The 10685-nt window shown below is 38.4% G+C and overlaps 1 long non-coding RNA gene across 1 annotated transcript in view; it reads left to right on the top strand.

The window, feature by feature from the left end:
• LOC118542381 (uncharacterized) overlaps nucleotides 1–4908 on the top strand; it is an 88702-nt gene extending 83794 nt beyond the window's left edge. The window contains exon 6 of the long non-coding RNA XR_013449557.1: nucleotides 982–4908. This is a non-coding gene — a long non-coding RNA (uncharacterized LOC118542381). The remainder of the gene's footprint in view (nucleotides 1–981) is intronic.
• The last annotated feature ends 5777 nt before the right edge of the window (nucleotides 4909–10685 follow it).

Below are 10685 nucleotides of genomic sequence, written 5' to 3'. Positions count from 1 at the left end.
AAGGTGTCCTTATTTCTTTAGAAATGCATGCTGAAGTATTTGGGGGTGAACTCTCATAACGTTAATTTTTTTTAATTTAAGATTTTATTTATTTATTTGAGAGACAGAGAAAGAGCATGAGCATGAGCAGGGGGAGGGGCGGAGGGAGAAGCAGACTCCCTGCTGAGCGGGGAGCTGATGCAGGGCTTGATCCAAGATTCTGGGATCATGACCTAAGCAGAAGGCAGATGCTTAATGGACTGAGCCACGCAGGTGCCCCTCATAACATTTAATTTATTTATTTTAAAAGATGAAGCAAATATGGCAAAATGTTTGTTAAATCTAGGTTATGGTTACACAAGGTCCACTAAAGAATTTTCTATTTTTATATGTGTTTGAGATATAATACAAAGGCTTTTTTTAAAGGACAAATAAATTTTCTGTGGATTCCTCTTTCTTCTACATGTATTTTAAGAAACCAATATGAGCACCATCTCTGATGGAAACTATAGAATAAAACTCCAAATATAAATTAGGTAGATTTAAATGACTTTAAAGATATTCTCTGCTTTTGGAATATAAAATTATGCAGCATTTATAAGTAAAATTTCATGAAGCTCTCTTAATTCATCTGTGTTCTGTGGGTGGGGATAAATGAATAATAAAAGCATTGCCTGTTGAAGGAATAAAATTTCAACTCATAAATTGAACTCCATGATAATTATTTAAAGTACTTGTAAGTATAATAGGTTCACCAGAAATAGTTCTCATTTGCATGATAGCATTTCCTATAAATGAGCAGAAAGTAATATACAGTCATTGTAAAAAAACACAGATAATCCATAAAAAGGAAAAAATCTCCCATAATTTTACCCCGTTATAAATATGTTGACATACTTTTATCCAGTACTTTTTTGGAACATAGGTATGTATCTACCTTCTTTCTTTACTTTCTTCCCTCCCTTTCTTACTGATCTTTTCCCCCTCCCTCCATTTTTCCAGACCACCATCAGACATGGAAACAAAACCAGAAACAGGAAAAGTGGCTGCACCTAAGAGTTGGATCCACTTGTGACAAGAGCATTCTGCTCCTAAAGGCTATTTTCACTTTGGTAATTTAGGGTATTTTAAAAATAAGTTTTTAAGAATTCTTAGGTATAAGGGAGATTAGCCCTTTGTTGGAAAGATGGGTTGCAAATATTTCCTGAGTCTGCTGGTTGTCATTTTTAAATGTTTCACAACTAATTATTGCAAATGATCACATTTATGAAGATTTCATAAAGTTACAAACAGTTATAATACAAAAAAAAAAAACCAAAAACCAGTTAACATAATATAAGGTAGTCCATCAGCACCTTTTTTTTTTTTTTTAAGATTATTTATTTATTTGAGAGAGAGTGAGAGCAAGAGAGATGACAGAGGGAGAGGGAGAGGGAGAAGCGGACTTCTCACTGAGCAGAGAGCCCGATGTGGGGCTCAATCTCAGGACCCTGAGGTCATGAGCCGAAGACAGCTGTTTAACCAACTGAGCCACCCAGGCGCCCTTCCATCAGCATCTCTTGAAAACAATGAGCAACAATATTGTACAGAGAAATCTAATAATCATAATTTTTTTAACTGAAGAATAATTTACACGCAATAAAATGCACAGGTTTTAAGTGCTCAGTTTTATGTGTTTTGGCAATAGTATTCACTTGTGCAAACACCACCCAAAACAAAATGTGGCATATTTGCATCACCCCACAAATTATCTTTGTGCCCTTTCTAGAAAATTACCTAATGCCTTCCAACTGGGCATTTTCGGATTTGTCACCATTAACTAGTTTTTATTTGCTTCTGGACTTCACAAAGAGTGTATATATACTCTTTCGTACTCAGCTTTTCTCACTCAAGCTTAATGTTTTTGAGGTTCATGCATGTTGTTTGTGCGTGTCTTAGTAGTTCACGTTCGGTGCTGAATAGTATTTCAGTGTATGAATATACTACTACTTGTGTATTGAATGACCTATTAACTGACACTTGGGCTGTTTTCAATTAGGGGCTAGGAGCATTTGTGTATAATTTGTAGATGTATGTTTTCATTTTTCTTGAGTAAATACTTAGGAATTTCTAGGCTATAGGGAAGGTTTATGTGTATAAGGAACTGTTTAAGTATTTTCTAAAATGATTGTACTGTTTTACAGTCCCATCAGGATATGAGAGTTCCAGTTACCCTACATCCTCACTAACACTTCCTACTGTCTGGTTTTTCAATTTTAACGATTCTAGCAGGTGTGTAGTGTTCTCATTGTGCTTTCAAATTGTATTTCCCTTTAGATAATGGTGATGAGCATTAGTTCATATGTTTTCTTTGCCATCCATAAATCTTCATTTGTGACGTGTCTGCTCAAATCTTTTGTCCATTTGTAAATTGTGTATCTTCTTAATATTGAGATGTAGAAATTCTAAATATATTCTAGATACTTTTGTTAGATATTGTCGTCTCATTTTCTTGTTTTTTCAAGCAGTAGGTGTTTTTAATTTTGATGAAGCCCAAACCATCATATTTTTCTTGTTTGCTTAGTGTTTATTGTGTGCATAAAGTAATCTTTGCCTATACCAGGGTAATAAATTTTTTCTTATATTCTAGAAATTTTAGTTTTAGCTTTTAGACTTACATATATAATTCACTTGAATTAATTCTTATGTACAGTGGACTCTTATGCAAGGGCTGAGGTTCATTTTTTTCCATATGGATTCCAGTTGTGCAAGGGACTCTTCTTTCCCCCATTGATGTACCTTGGAATCTTTTTTGAAAATCAATTGACCTTGTAAGTATGGGTCTATTTCCAGGCTCTCTATTCTATTTATGTCTACACCTGCACCAATACAGCATTGTCTTGATACTGCACCTTTATGATAAGTTTTAATTTTGGATTATATAAGTTTTCTAAATTTGTTCTTTTTCAAAATCTATTATAGGTTCTTTTTGTTTGTATTTTTAGAATCAACTTTTCAACCTCTGTTAAAATGTTTTCTGGGATTTTGATTGGGCCTAGAGATTTCTCACAAGAATGTTTTGTTTTCAGTATAGAGGCTTTACACATCTTTTCTTAGATTTATTATTAGTTATTTGTGTTGTTTTTTAAATTTCATTTTTGATTGTTTGCTACTAATATATAGAAATGCAGTTGATTTTTTTTCTTTTTTAAATTTTTTGTTGTTATGTTAATCACCATACATTACATCATTAGTTTTTGATGTAGTGTTCCATGGTTCACTGTTTGTGCATAACACCCAGTGCTCCATGCAGAACGTGCCCTCTTTAATACCCATCACCAGGCTAACCCATCCCCCCACCCCCCTCCCCTATAGAACCCTCAGTTTGTTTTTCAGAGTCCATCGTCTCTCATGGTTCGTCTCCCCCTCCGATTTCCCCCCCTTCATTCTTCCCCTCCTGCTATCTTCTTCTTTTTTATTTGCTATGGTGAGCACTGTGAATTGTGCAAGACTGTTGAATCACAGATCTGTACCTCTGAAACAAATAATGCAATATATGTTAAGAAAAAAAGAAATGCAGTTGACTTTTATATGTTGATTTTGTATCTGTCACCTTGCTAAGTTCACTTATTAGTTTTGGTATTTTTTATTATACATATATATATTTTTAGATTCTATAGAGTTTTATATATATATAACCAAGTTATATGCAAATCACAAAAATTTTACTTCTTTCTTTCCAGTATTTTTCTTGCCTTATTGCATGGTTAAGAATGCCAGTACAATGTTAAATAGAAGGGGTGAGAGTGGACATCCTTGCCTTATTCCCAATTGCAAGCGGAAATTTCTTGATGTTTTACCATTAATATGTTATCTGTAGTTGTTTTTTTTAATTTTTTTTTAATGTTTCAAGTTTTATTTAAATTATAGTTAGTTAACATATAGCGTAATATTAGTTTCAGGAGTGGAATTTAGTGATTCATCACTTGCATATAACACCCAGCGCTTGTCACAAGTGCCATCCTTAATACCCGTCACCCATTTAACCCATCCCCCCACCCACCTCCCCTAGCCGCAGTTTTTGGTAGATGATCTTTATCATGCCCATATACACATGCCCATATCATGCCCCATAAACACTCCCAATGTTTCTGCTCCTTTGGCCTTTACTTGTATTTTATAGTCTGCAGACTACATCTGTCTTTAAGTTTTGATGAAAATAAAGTTTGTGGATTTTAAAAAATCTTTGTTGCTTTTTTACGTTTTCTCTGTCAAAGAAAAAAAGGCTGAATTGATATAGCCATGTTCCTACCCAAAGTCTTTTCTCTGTGAGGCCAGACACCCTGCATGGGCTTCACAGAGACTGATGATAATAAAGTACATAGCCATCTGTTATTGTAAATGTGACTTTTGGGTCTCAATTTTTATAATGAATCTGTAAATAAAGCCTGGAAGAATGACTTGTAAGATGAGATGCAAACATTATAAACCTTGACAAGGTAAAAATTGTTCTATATTTGCAAATATTCCTATTTGAAGAGGAGAAGGTGCAAAAGGGAGGGTGAGTGCAGGAATTTGAAAGTCCTCTTTCATTGTGGTGTGTCCAAGGATACTGGGTAAAGCAGCATTGGAGAGCAAATAAACCCTCGGACAGTAAACTCCGCCAGGGCTCAGGCTGCTTCACACGCCCTCACATCCGTGGCATTTGAAGTCACAGCTGCACATGTTAAGGACGCTGCAAAAATGGCTAAGCTGACGACTACACATATAAAAACATTAAAATACAGATATACTTTAATCACAAAAATCATTAAAAATGGGAATTGTGAACAATGGTTTTTTTGTGTGTGTCTTTTTGTTTTTGTTTTTTTTATTTAGAGAGAAGGGAGACTTCGCATGTCATTACTTTTCTGTACTGGTTGAAGTCTTTTAAAACCTATGTTCACACATCGTTTCTATATTTTAAAAGAAATGATTGAATAAAAAAGAGAGAGAGAAAAGCCAAAGCAGTTTCACTGACAATAAATACTTTTGAGAGTTTTTTATTGTTTATGTTCTCATTGGTAGTAACTATTTTAAAGCATTGGATTGCGACACACATGTTTATAAATTGCTTTTTTTATCTTCTTTTTTGTAGTTAAGGTGTCATTAGCATCATTTTTAAAATTAGCATAATATTACATGAATCAACCATGATTTATTTAATCAATACCCAATGTATAGGCATTTTAGTGGTTTCTTATTTTTTTCTATTAGATAATATTATGACACATATTCTTACAGCTAAATATTTTTATGCTCATGAATTATTTCTCTAAGATAAATTCTTTTTTTTTTTTTTTTAAAGATTTTATTTATTTGTCAGAGAGAGAGAGAGAGCACAAGCAGGGAGAGTTGGCAGGCAGAGGGAGAAGCATGCTGCCCGCTGAGCAAGGAGCCCGATGCGGGACTCAATCCCAGGACCCTAGGATCATGACCCGAGCTGAAGGCAGACGCTTTACTGGCTGAGCCACCCAGGAGTCCCCTAAGATAAATTCTTAAGACTAAAATGTGCAAAGGGTTTACAAAATTTTGATTAATTGATATTGTCAGTTTAATTTACATCCTAACAAACAATTTTGTCAAATTATTCAAGTTAGTGTGAGATTAGGCCCCATGGTCCTTAACTTTAAGCATTTCTCCTTAAATATATGAGTCCTAAGATCTACTATGGAAATGACTCTGTTTATTTGACCACTTAGAATATTTGAATAATTGGGCTATTTTCATGTGATGAGGGATCAACCCCTCCGCAAACCATGTAATAGGAAATGTTTCGATGCAAAGTCATGACTGAATGAAATGGTCATCCAATGAAGGGGCTTTATACTCTCTAAGTGAGTTAAGGATTTAGAGTTCCTATGCTCACAACAGGAACTTACTGCTATAGCTCTAGTCCATGAGAGAAAGAGCTATAGACAACGAGCACTCAAAAACAGGGGCTAATTTCATCCATACTTATATTTGCTTTCAGAACATGTGTTTGTTTAAATAGATCGCTTACCAATCTAAAGGAATTTTATTGATCCTATTTAAAAATTAGTTTATTTTCCAAAGTGTAGCTTTACTGAATAGTGGGAGGAGTTGCTAGCCCTGGGGAAGCTAACCTGGGATGAGAAGTTGGGGGTGGATCATCCAAAAGTTGGCTTCAAACAGAGGGTTTACAATATATATTTGAAACCTGATTATTTCAGGCGAACTTTCAAATACTGTATTTATCTTTACTATAAAAGTTATATAGCAGAAAACAATGCCCTTTTTTGATTATTGATATTCCTGGAATCTAAATACCTTACATACCTCCCCCCCCAAACACGGTTGCTAAGACAAATGTTTTAAACATATAATAGATATTGCATAATTGCAATTCAGCATTTCAAGAACAGTTGTGATCAGTGAAAACAACTCACCAAAGGGAAAGCCACAAATGCATGCACTGCCTTGGAGGGTGGGGGGGGCCTTGCCACTCTACTATCTGCGCCTGCTGATGGGGTCATGTTTCTCGGTTTAGAAGACACATATCACTTCCTCCAGAGAGGACGCAGCTCTGAGGATCGACCTCTTCTCCTCCCGCTCATTCATTAGCAATGATGGGTCTTCCTCATGCACCTCATCATGATTCTGAAAACAAGTGGTCACAGTCTTGGAGTATCTGTTGTTCGGATGCCTCCTGTAATAACACCTACAGACATGCTATCTTCTACTCTCCATACTTTTTGTAAAGATCAAACAATACCCAAATGTTGAAATTAGTAAATGAAATGTCTCCCTTCCCAAATGTTTCACCATTTCCCGATCCTGTTGTCTAGAGGTAACCAGCATTAACAGTTTAGCGTGTGCCCTTCCAGTCTGTTCCATGCTTATCCACTCAGAAGGCATATAGTGATATATCTATACCTATACTTTTATCTATACCTATATTTATGTTTTTAAAAAACAAAAGTGGGTTTATCCTACACATTTTGCTCTACCACCTGTTGTTTTTTTCCATTTAACACTTTTCGCTTATCATGGACAGCTTGCCATGTGGGCATGTCAGTTCATAGAAGTCACCTTGTCCTTTTTAATGGCTTTATGAAATTCCATTATACGATAAACTGTGATTAATTTAACCAGTTCCCATTTGATGGACACTTGGAAAACTTGTAATTTCTTATGGTATTCTCAAAGAAATGGATCCAATCCTGGAAAGACATTTTCTTATAACCCTAAACTCCAGAAGGCAGTCTGCCCTCTATGAAAACAGGCAACTTCAGATTCAGATAATTAGAAGTGTTATGTGTGAACACTTTCCTCTTCTTCCCCGTTTTGCTTGATGTTTTGGATGTAAAACAAAACCAGAATAGTAGCCATGGCATGTAGTAGCCAGGGCATATGTTGCAACTGTTCATTTAAGGGCTCCTCTCTCCACACAAACATTCTTCTTTTGCCAAGAGAATGGTTGCTGAAAATCTGTGTCACTGTGTGTGCAAGTGTGGCTGTGTGAGTATGAAGCCACAGTTCTCCAGGGAGGAAGGTAGAGGTTGGTTTAAAGGAATCCCCTCAGTTGAATGCTAGACCTGCATTACCCTAGAATAGACTGCCTTTTGCAAACAAGACAACTGCAAGGTAGGGTTACTGCATTCGCACACACACTTATGCATGCAGTCCACATACATGCATAAAAAAAATCACAATTAAATACACATACATTCACATACACATACAGGCACTCACACACAGTCACATACACAGACCCACACGTACACACTCATACATTATACACTCATACCAAGACATAGTCTCATGTATGTGTCTATATACAGTACATGTAATGTATATACATTATATATACACATGTTGTGTGTGTGTATATACATTATATATAAAATCTATATATCATATATAGTATACATTATATATAATGCATATATAATACATACTATATTACATACACATAGAATACACACACACATATACAGAATCATTTTATTCAATAAAAAGCTAGGAGGGTTCACAGTGTGCCAGGGTGTGGGTTTGGGGGTGGGCAGGGGAGGAGAGGGCTGGAAGAGCACACAGCCTCGCAAGCTCAATTCCTGCCCCTGAGTAGGAGTGGATGAGCTGCTTCTAATATCTGTGGGCCAAAAGATCACTAGGCTTGGGTGAGCTGCTCCATGGCCTGCTGATCCTTCCAGATCCATCCCTTCTCAGCTTTGGGAACGACCCTTGGATGGTGGGGGCACATCTAGCACAAAGTACTTTCCCCATCCATTGCCTTTGTCTGTGTTCGGGACTCAAGAGCCCTCCTTTATCGGTGGAAGATTTAGAAATGTTTGAAAGGATCATCCAGTTTGGTTGAAGTCTCCTGAAGCGGCCTTCACATCTACTCCCTGCAGGGAGCTTTGGCAGAGCGAATGGACACTATCTTTCCCCAGGGCTGCATTTCAGACATATTCAAACTGCTCCGAAAAGCAGAACATTCTTCAGTGCTGCCGGTGGTCCCTTTTGCACACATCTGCACCCCGAGCAGCACTGTGGGGCTAGACATTATGTCACTGTTATATGGTTAATAGAATTTTGAAGATGACAAGTAAGTTTCTTTCCTCTGTTTAAAATACAGCATTCGGTATTTTAAAATATGCGTTCTCCAGTGTCTTTAAACTTTTGAGAAATCTTCCTTATTTCTCCAACCAGCATCTTCCCACAGAGTTATGACCGAGGAATCCTCAGAAAAACAGTTTCCTTGATTCTCTCCTTCTTAGCAAATCTAGTGCTTATTAAAAGACTCTGTGTCTTGGGTGAGGTGGATGCTGGAGCCCGAGGAAGAAGGAAACAGGCGGGATCCTAGGAGAAAGGAATTTCAAGCTGACATCCATTCTGGCCATTCAGTTGATGTTTATGGAGCCCTCATAATATCAAAGGCCTTGCTGAAGCCATTACAGTCACAATGATGAAAAGTTGGACACGACCCATCCAATGGGGGAGGCACAATGTAAACACATAAATCACTCTATCGGTTAGTGATAACTGCTAGGAAGAAAAATGGAGAAAGGTAAAAGCATAGAGCTATATGGGTGTGTGTGTGTGAGTGTGCGTGTATGTGTTTCTCTTTTACCTGGTGTGGTCAGGGCAATTCTCCCCGCAGAGGGGATATTTGAACAGAAGCCTGAGCACAGTACAAAACAGCCCTGGGGCCATCTGGGGGAAGAGTGATCCAGGCAGAGGGCACAGAACACGCAGAGGCCCAAGGTGGAAACAAGCTTAGCATTTTCCAATAATTCCAATGAGACAGGTGGGAGCACAGTGAGCAGTGGGGAGAGGGAGGGAAAGTGAGGCTTCTGGGGGCAGGAACCAAGGGCCTTGGGTGCCTTGGTGAAGAGTCTGCATTTTAATTTAAAATAGAAACCACTAGAGGATTTTGAGCCAGGGAATGCTTATGGTCTGATTTTTGTTTTTAAAAAGAGGGCTCTGAGAAACGAACTGAGGGTTCTAGAGGTGAGGGGGGTGGGGGGATGGGTTAGCCTGGTGATGGGTATTAAAGAGGGCACGTTCTGCATGGAGCACTGGGTGTTATGCACAAACAATGGATCATGGAAAACTACATCAAAAACTAACGATGTAATGTGTGGTGATTAACATAACATAATAAAATTTAAAAAAAAGAGGGCTCTGGGGCGCCTGGGTGGCTCAGTCGGTTGAGCGGCTGCCTTCGGCTCAGGTCGTGATCCCGGGGTCCTGGGATCGAGCCCCACGTCGGGCTCCCTGCTCAGCGGAGAGCCTGCTTCTCCCTCTCCCTCTGCCTGCCTCTCTGCCTACTTGTGGTCTCTCTCCCTCTCTCTCTGTCAAATAAATAAATAAAATCTTAAAAAAAAAAAAAAAGAGGGCTCTGGCTACTGGAGGAAGAAGGAATGTATTTGAAGGGGGCAAAATGAGAAGGGATGTCTTATTAGGAGTCAGTCATAGGAATTTAGGGAGGAGATGATAGAGGTTGGGCTAGGCAGTGTGGTGGGATGGAGAGATGGGTTCTGTGTGTGTGTGTGTGTGTGTGTGTGTGTGTGTGTGTGTGTGTGTGGTGATAGTGAGCAGGAAGCTGGGCTTCAGCCAAGGGCTCCCTGGCTTTGACACTCTGAGGCACAGTGAGAGCAGAGCAATAGCCCAGGTGTGGGACTACTTGCTGTGTCTGCAGAATGAAAGTAGTAACCAACGTTGGTTGAATACTGAGCTGTACTCCCCATTTCACCCTCTTCATGTCTGTGTGAAGTTGGCTGTTGTCCATCTTTTGCTATTGAGAAAAGGCTGGCTCAGAGAGGACAGGCAACCTGCTCAATTCTCACAGATAGAGTGAGGATGAGCCAATGACCTGAACCTAGGTTTGTTTGACCCTAAAGTTTATAATGTGACCAGGCTTACCATGACACTTCATGTATGAGAAGTCTTGGGCTTGCAAAAAGTGGTCCAAGGCCACCAGCAGCAGAATCCTTGGAGGGGCTTATTAGAAAGAAAGATCCCCCCTCCACCTCCTGCCCCAACTTGAACTTCCTGAATCAGAACCACTGAGGGTTTGAGATCCGCCTCTACAGAGGATCAAGGACTTGAACTGTGTCTCACATTTCCTCCCAATGACACTTCCCTCTACCCTAATTTAGGCCCCAGTATCTAAACTGTTATAAGAGCTTTTGAATATTTACATTCTTACTGTTTTGAATAAG

This window comes from Halichoerus grypus, chromosome 1 (genome assembly GCF_964656455.1).
Source record: "Halichoerus grypus chromosome 1, mHalGry1.hap1.1, whole genome shotgun sequence".
Taxonomy (NCBI): Eukaryota; Metazoa; Chordata; class Mammalia; order Carnivora; family Phocidae; genus Halichoerus; species Halichoerus grypus.
The sequence above is the reverse complement of the archived record's forward strand: the minus strand, read 5'-3'. Positions and strand labels throughout refer to the sequence as shown.